General features: G+C 35.8%; 1 pseudogene; it reads left to right on the forward strand.

Annotated features, from left to right (window-relative positions):
• Window positions 1–9027, forward strand: part of LOC149226128 (naringenin,2-oxoglutarate 3-dioxygenase-like) — a 30941-nt pseudogene extending 21914 nt beyond the window's left edge.
• The last annotated feature ends 309 nt before the right edge of the window (window positions 9028–9336 follow it).

Consider the following 9336-nt stretch of genomic DNA (forward strand, 5'->3'; position numbering starts at 1 on the left):
CACTGCCTTGAGATATTACTACACAACACTTTCCTATATAGGGATTTACTATTCTAATTCTTTCCTCAACATAAATATATAATTTTCGTTGTTCTATTTATTCTTAACAAATGATATGTAATATTTGTTTTTCTTTCACTTTCTCCGTTAGAGTTGCAAATCTGTAAAAACAAAATACAGTGATGTAAATTCATTAAATATAACAACCAGAACTAGGAAGTCTCTCCTCCCAACCACAAGACCGGTAATGACGTCTAGTCTCCCCATGAGCTTCCACTCATCTAGACAATATAGGTTTCAATCCTGAGTTGTATAGTCTCCAAACCTTGAGACCCTCGGTCTAGTTTGGAGTCCCAACTTGCAAGGATTATTCAAGGGGTTCGACTGGCCCAAGTCCAGCTCAGGAACTCCTCTAAAACAACAGTATTCTGCTCTCCTAGACAGTGTCCTGTGCCAGGTCTTCGTTTCCTCTTCCTTCTCGCTCTCATTCCTCGAGCTCTGTTCTTTTTCCAAAATTCAAAAAAGAAGAATTGCCTTCCTCGGAACTACCCTTTCTCTAAGAGGGGAAAGAGATCCAACTGACCTAAATGTATGGAAAGTTTTCTTTATTCAATTATATATATATATCTATATATATATATATATATATATAAATTCTTTTAATGTTCAAGAGCTTGACCAAGTCTGAGTCACTACATTTATCTTCTCTTCCACTTAGACCGTAATTAGTTCCTAGAGTTCATATAAAAGTAAATAATGTTATAGTTATAACATGAATTTATGAAAATCTTACAGGTGTCACATCTTTCCCCCATTGAATGAAACATTGTCCCCGATGTTTATTTCAAACTGTTTCATCAAGTTTGGATATGCTTGTCGTATGAATTCTTTATCTTCCTAGGTAACTTCATTCGAGCTGAGGTGCTTCCATTGCACTTTAACCTAGGTGATAGCTCACCTCCATTATGTTGTTTCTCTATACTCTAAAACTTGCAGAGATTCTACCAACAGTTCTCCATCCTGATCGACTTACACCAAAAGGTTTATAATATCATTATCAATCAAATCTGCAATGTTTATTTTGTAGTTTAATTCAATATATAAGTTACATGCATATCTTTCCAACTAATCACATGTCTAGGATGGTAAACATATTGATTTAATAATGATACATGGAACACATCATGAATCTTGATGTGGGCAGGTAGTGGTAGTTGGTAAGCTATCGATCCAATTCTTTCCAGAATTTGGAAGGGACCACTGTATTTGGGTGCCAGTTTAGCACAACTTCCCCACCGCGGAGTGCTTCTTTTAGGCTTAATCCATAAATAAACATGGTCTCCCACGTGAAAATCTTGGTAGGTCTTCTTCTTATCTACATAAATATGTTTTCTATCCTGGGAAACCTTTAGGTTCTGAAGCACCTTTTTAACTATCTTCTCCATTTCAGCAAGCATGTTGGGTCCTAATACCAACATATCTTCTGGATTATTCCAATTGGTAGGCACTCTACATTTTCTCCTGTATAATACTTTGAAGGGGATCATTCCGAAGATTCATGGTAACCATTATTATAAGGAATCTCAACTAATTGGAGACACTCTTCCCATTTAGCTGGTTTCTACATTACGTACATTCTTAACATATCCTCGAGTGCTTGATTCACCCGTTTTGTTTGTCCATTGGCTTGGGAATGATATGCAATGCTAAATTGGGATTGAGTCCCCAATCCCATGAACAAAGCTTTCCGAGTCCCCAATCCCATGAACAAAGCTTTCCAAAAATTAGAGTTAAATTTTACATCCCTGTCATAGATCACCACTCTTGGTATCCCATGTAGTCAAAATATCTCTTTCATAAAAATATCAACAATTTCAATGGTTTTATATGTGGATTTCATAGGTATAAAGTGAGATGTCTTAGTTACCTTATCCACCACTACCATGATCGATTCATTCAATTTTCTAGTTTTAGGAAATCCTTTTATAAATCCATGTAATAGTGTCCCATTTTCATTTCGGAATGGGAAGGGGATGGAACAACCCAGAAAGGTGCTAGAGTTCTACCTTAACTTGTTGGCATTCGAAGCATCTTGCCTCATATTTGGTGATGTCTCTCCTCATTCCAGACCAAAATAAATTCTTTTTAATTGTAGAAAATAGTTTTTGATATCCGGGGTGGGCAATATAAGGCTCCTATGAAACTCATCTAACATAAATTGTTTAACATAAATCTAGTTAGGAACATATATTCTGCCCTTAAAGGTTCTAAATCCTTCATTGTTCAAACCATAATCAGATTGTCTTCCTAATTTTTGTTCTTGATTGGTTTGTTGACATAAAAGCGTATATTCAAGGTCATTGTGGGCAGATTCTTCTACTTTCTCTAAGAATTTTGATTCCACTCGACTGTACTCGATTTCATATATGCAATATAATTTCCTACTCGGTGCATCAACCACTCGGTTCTCCTTTCCTTTAAGATGTTTAATCTCGAAGTCAAATTCACTTAAGAAGGCAAACCACCTAGCTTGATGAGAATTTAGATGTTGTTGGGTAAAGAAATTCATTAAACTACTGTGATATGTCATTAACAAAGATTTCTTACCCAACAAATAATGTCACCATACCTTCAAGGCATGCACTACAACAGTTAGTTCCAAATCATAGGAGGAATATTGCTACTCATGGTCCTTCAGTTGACGGGATTCATAGGTTATGACTTTCCCATCCTATATCAATACCCCCCCGAAACCTTCGTGGCATGCCTCTGTGTAAACATTGAACTCTTTTTCAGGGTCGGCTACTTTTAAAATAGGGATAGAGGTCAATAACTACTTCAGTCATTTAAAACTTTGTTGACATTCCGTCATCCACTTGAAAACCTTTCCTTTCTTTTGTTAGGAGGTAATCAAGTAAGAAGTTTTATAAAACCATTCAATAAATCGACGGTAGTAACCAGCTAACCCCATGAATGATCAAATACTGGCAACATTCCTGGGGACATGCCACTCCATGATGATTTTGATCTTTTTGAGGTCAACTGAAATTTTTTCCATTGAAATGACATGTCCTAGATACTGGATCTTATTTTTGTAGAAGTCACACTTACTGTACTTAGCATATAGCTAATTATCTTGCAAAGTTTGGAACACGATTCTCATATGCTTCTCATGGTCCTCCAAATTTTTGGAGTATATAAGAATATCATTAATAAATGCTACGACAAATTTGTCCAAATAAGGATGGAATATTCCATTCATTAAGCTCATAAATGTGGCAGGGGCATTGGTATGCCCAAAGGGTAACACTACAAATTCCTAGTGTTCATACTGAGTTCCAAATGTGGTCTTACATATATCTTCATCCTTAATTTGTATTTGATGATATCTTGATCTCAAGTAAATTTTAAAAAACACCTTAGCCCCTATAACTTGATCAAATAGATCATCAATCCTTGGTAGTGGATATTTATACTTAATAGTCAGCTTACTCAATTATCTATAATCGATGTACAACTGCAATGTATCATCCTTTTTTCATACAAATAATACAGGGGCTCATTAAGGTGACACGCTTAGGCGTATATATCCCTTGTCATGAAGCTCTTTTAATTGCATTTTAAGTTATGTTAATTCAGGCGCACTCATACGATATGGTGTTCTGGACACTAGTCTCACACTGAGAATTAAATCTATTGTGAGATCAATGTTCCTTTTTGGTGGAAGCCCAGGTATTTCTTCTTGAATACGTCAGCAAATTCCTGAATTGTAGGTACATTTCCGCGACTAGTTATTTTGTCCTTAGAATTTGTATAACCTACCTGAACTGCATAAATTTGGCAGCCTTTCCGAATGCACGTCCCTAGCTGATTAGCAGTGATAGGTCGTAATTTAACAACTCTCTTAATTCCCTGAATTTCTTGTCTCTCACCATTCTCCCCAAGGAAGATCACGATTTTCCATTTTCAGTTTACTATCGACTAATGTTTCTCTAACTAGTCCATTTCAACTAGTATATCATATGCACCCAAAGGTAGAATATTCAAATCAGCTACGATTTTCTGTCATGCTTCCTCTAGGGAGAAATTTACCACCTTATCAGCGACCCTTCGCTTGGCCCCAGTAGCCAGTTGCACTAGCCAAGAGGTTTTAAATTTTATGTTTTTTAAGTCACATAATTCTACCATATTTAGGCTAATATAGTTCAAGCTTGCGCATGGATTGAAATTAAAATGGAAAAATTAGATAATATACCTTCCATTTCTATCATTGTAGGTTGATATTGAGCTTGGCCATCATCGAAAGTTGTGTTAATATGTGGAATATTCTTGGTTACGTCCCCAACCGTGGAAGCTTCTTGAATGTTAGCAACCTGCTGAGTAGGAGTAGGGTGAGGACAATTTTTAAAATAATGAGGTTCTTCGCAGCCTTAACACTGTAGAGGGTTTTTGGTTGTTGATTGGCTTCTTGTCAACTTGCCACTTCTTATTGCTTTTTTTCAACTTGTTGTGCCATTCTCTGTTGATTCCTCCCAACCACTTTTGTCTACATTTTCTGATTCATGTTTTTAACATTGGGGGGTCTTGTCCCTCGAAAGTTATGGGAGTTCCTTTGACCTTTTCTGTTTATACCCCCCTTGTTACCTCCCCCTTTTTGTTTCATTTTTTGGTAACAAATTTGGGCTTTTTGAATGGCTTCATCCATTGTTTTTGCGTAGTCAAAATCCAGTTTTTCCTTCATAAAATAGGAAAGTTGTTGAATAAGCGTTGTATCTTGGATTTTTCCTCCTTAAGGTATGGAACGTACCTCAGCAAGGTCGTAAATTTAGTGATAAACTCATCAATAGTCAATGGGCCCAACCTTAAATCATGAAACTATCTTGCCTTCTCATCGTAGAAGCATTTAGTTAAATATTTTCCTTTGAACTACTTCTGAAATTTGTTCCTTGTGACCTATCGATCATCAATTGCTGAGCAACTTTGACCTCCTCCCACCACAGGGTGGCCTTTCCCTGTAGTTGAAAAATAGCCAACCAAGCTTTCATATTATTATCATATTCATATACTTGGAAATATTTATTCAAATTAATTAGCTAAGCTTCAACAACTTCCTCAACCTCTCTGTCATATGCCAGAGGTCTTATCTTCTTAAATTCCCCTTGTATTTCAATTTTTTGCTTCTTAGGACCTCTGCCAAATGAGGCATTATCTGACCTCCTTTCTTCGCCATTATGTCCCCCTTCCAATTCCTCATTTTATTCTTCATGACGAAATGTCTCGCTGCGGTTTGCATTTCTTGCACTCAGGTTGGGTACTCAGTGATTTTGTCAGTCTTGTAGACTTTTTAGGATCCTTTCTTGTTCGTTTCATTTTATTTCATTTGCATCCTTGAGGTTGGTCATTTATGCAGGTAGTTGCTAAACTGTCTCCAACAATGCTGCATTTTCCTGTCAAGATTCCTCTCCCAGCTACACCCACATTTCTGGGTTGGTTGCTATGTAAGGTACGTGACCCCTCTCTCGTGGTTCGGTTCCACTCTGCATCTTTCTCTATTCTCTGTGCACAATAGCAATGTTAACAATTAGTTTACCCTACTTGGCCATAATGTTGAACACTTGGCTCTGATTCCACTTGTCACACGTACGCGAACTCATGAGTATATATATATATATATATATATATATATATATATATATACTATATCTATATATTAAACATCACCACATATTATTAATCTCAACATTATGGTTAGGTAGACAATCTATCTAATTACAATATGTTGGTGTAACTCGTCGACTTCTGTAATGCACTGTTAATTAGCAAAATCCCCCAGAACTATGTTTAGTAATGAATTCTTTTGTGAGGGATTATTGAAATTAATTAACAGGATAAGCACTTTTTAATGGGTGTCGTATGGCACAGTAATTAATGGTATTGACTTATATGTTGTGGTGGCTGTAAAAAGTTACAAGGCACACTTCAAGATAAATTTCGATTAACGATGCAACACAAAAATCGTCCGATGAGGGTTTCACCCACGGTTCATCCTACAGTTGTGATCAAACAAAAAGGGATTAGGGTAACTGTCTTGCCAGGTTCCTGCTCCCTTTTAATTGATTTTTTGAGCTACCTATTATTGCTCGACTGACCCTAACAGACAGTTTGCTCCTGCAGGTGGGGAGGACATTCACCAAGGTCGTCAACGCCTTAGCATTACGCAGAAAATTTGGTTGCTCGTCTCTAGGTTGGTCTTCAAGTCACATTGTTTGTATGCTTTCCCATCCTTAGAGGACCTTGGTTAGATGAACCGATTGGGGGAAAACATAATAGGTTTGGATCCCCCACCCGTAAGAATGGTGTTTTCCTGTTTCATTTCTGGTGGGATTTTTTTTAGCACAAAAATTCACTGGAGAGATGTCAAAGGGTAGGCTCCGAGATTTTTCTCAACCTGGTCATACTCTGGGTTTTGGTTTCACTGAATTGTTACTGCATTCAAGTTATACATTTTGAGTGGTTTTTGTGTTGATAATTTTACGTTGATTTCATCTCTATTACATGTAAAATACACTTAGATATTGTTTACATAATTACCATGATTTAGTCTATGACTTCGTCATTTACTTAGAAAGGAAAATATCACATTATCTCTGAGTTTTGTCCTTCAGGGTTTGTACAAAAAGGAGGTTCCTGCTACAAGGGCCACACAGACCCCTCCCAAGTTGAGTTGAATCGTTTTGGGTAGAAACCTAGGATTATCTAAGTAAACGTTCCCATTCAATGGGCCCAGTCATTTGTGGTTGTCTAATTTCTTTGTTATACAAGTTGTATTTACAAAAGCTTACTAATTCATATTTTCACAAACAGTGTTACGTTTCATCAGGGCCCTTGAACTCAATTTGTTTTTGACTATAGACTTCTATTTATTGTTTCAGTCGCCAAACTGTTAATGTTATTGTTTTCCCACTTTTCTATATGTAATGAATGTGTTTCTCATATGGTTTAATGTGACTAGTCCTATATGAATGCAAAATGTTCTCTTATGGGTTTGTTATCTTTTCAGTCAAGTTGTCTTGACACAAACCCCACTATTTTTACTAGTGCTTGTAATTTTCTAGGTTATCCAGTTACCCGACTGCCTTCCATGTATTGGGTTGTGAATGGAATTAAATTTTCCAAGTCTAGTTCACTGCAATGCTATTGCTAAATTTAATTATATTGATTCAATGGTCTCGAGGAGACCTTGTATTGATGTTCCTAATACTAGTTTATTTCTATGGAAAAAGATTTTGTTAATTGCATACAATTTAGGCATTGTTAAACCCTTCTTAGGTTACATAGATGTACAATTTTTCATTTACATATTTTTTACTGTTCCATAAGGGAATATATGAAAATTACTACTTATTTATGTGTTCTTTTCCATACATTATCAACTGTGCAATTCTTATTCATACACATGAAACATGATCTTTTTTTTTTTATATTAAGAGACTGTCCAAATCTTTACATAGGAAAATATAAACACCGTCATGAGATATTAATGCAGAACTCTTTCCTATATAGGGATTTATTATTCTAATTTTTTCCTCAATGAAAATATGTAATATTGGATTGTTTTATTTTTTCTTAACAAGTGATATGTACTATTTGTTTTTCTTTCACTTTCTCAGTCAGAGTTGTAAATCTGTAAAAAGAACACAACAAATACAACAATGTAAATGCACTAACTATACCAACCAGGACGACTGTCCTGCCAACCACGAAACTGACATGGCGTCTAGTCTTCCTCAAGCTTCCACTCATCGAGACAGTATAGGTCTCAATCCTGAGTTCTCTAGTCTCCAAACCTCAATACCCCTAGTCTAGTTTAGAGTCCCAACTTGAAAGGATTCTTCAAGGGTTCCACTAGCCGAAGTCTAGCTCGGGAACTCCTCAGAAACATCAGTGCGTCCTATGCTAGGTCTAGGTTTCCTCTTCCTTCTCGCTCTCATTCCTCCAACACTTTTCTTTTTCCAAAAAGAAAAAAGAATAACAACCTTCCTCGAAACTACCCTTTTTCTAAGAGGGGAAAGATATCCAACTAACCTAACTGTATGGAGAGTTTTCAGTTATATATATACAAACTTTTCTTTTAATATTCAAGAACCAAGTCCGAGTCACTACATTTATTTGGTTTTCCACATAGACCATAATTAGTTCCGAGAATTCATAAAAAAGTAAATAGTGTTAAAGTTATATATCATGAATTCATGAAAATATTACAGGCGTTAGAGGTTACCCATCAAGCTTGTGATTTCAATAAATTCCTACAGGATTTTAGACAAAATTAGACCCGAAAAACCCTCGGAAAAAGCTTCAAAAAATTGCATTAATGACAACTAGCAACAAAATTAACTTTCTCGTTTTACCAATAAATTTATAGAAATAATATGACAAAGATATTACAAAAATCACACCATAACCTCATTTATCAAATGAATTTATCTATACTACATTAATTTAATATATAAAAATATATTATAATTGAAATTAAAAATGAATAAAAAAAACATACTATGAAACAAAGTAATATACACCTCATTATTATAACATATGAAAATATATTTACATGTACTAATTGAATTTAGGAATAAATATATTACACTGCAGGTAAACCTGAGTTGTTAAATGAGTATCGACTAAATAAGAATACAACCTGATATGAATTCCAACAGCAGTACTTGATAAGTTGTTGTATCGATGCTGCAGGTTTTGAGTGACGGTATTTTCAAGAGCACAGATCATCAAGTTGCTGTCAATTCGAGTGTCCAAAGGATGTCAATAGTGACATTCTGCAACCCCCATCCAGACTCCATTGTTTATCCTTTGGATCCATTAACGGCGAGGAAGGGGGAAAGCCATACTGCTACAAGATTTGATCGCTCAGTCGACAAGGAACTTTAGCGTAGGAAGATTACCAAGCGGCGTGTGGACATGCAGGTCAAAGGCAACAAGGGAATGAGTTTAGTGCAGCAACCAGAAGAGTAATTGTGTAATTGAGCCCACTCCGTGAACAACGACTGCTCCGCTACGTTACATATATGCGGTTACATATATGCGGTTATAATTTGGAAAGGATAGGGAGCATTAATCTATATAACTTTTCCACCTGACTGCTTGGTTAGACATATTGTGCCACTGGTATAGAGAATTGTTCTCACATATGGTGTGGTTAAACGTACTCTCACTAGTAAAAGTTACTAAGAACTATTTGATATGTAATGCATATAAAAGCAAATAAAATAGTTACATAAGTAAGACATCTAGCTATATAGTAGTTTTAGAGTAGTTACTAAG

Source organism: Pinus tabuliformis, chromosome J, assembly GCF_031772625.1.
Source record: "Pinus tabuliformis cultivar Carrire ecotype Pingquan chromosome J, CPIR1, whole genome shotgun sequence".
Taxonomy (NCBI): domain Eukaryota; kingdom Viridiplantae; phylum Streptophyta; class Pinopsida; order Pinales; family Pinaceae; genus Pinus; species Pinus tabuliformis.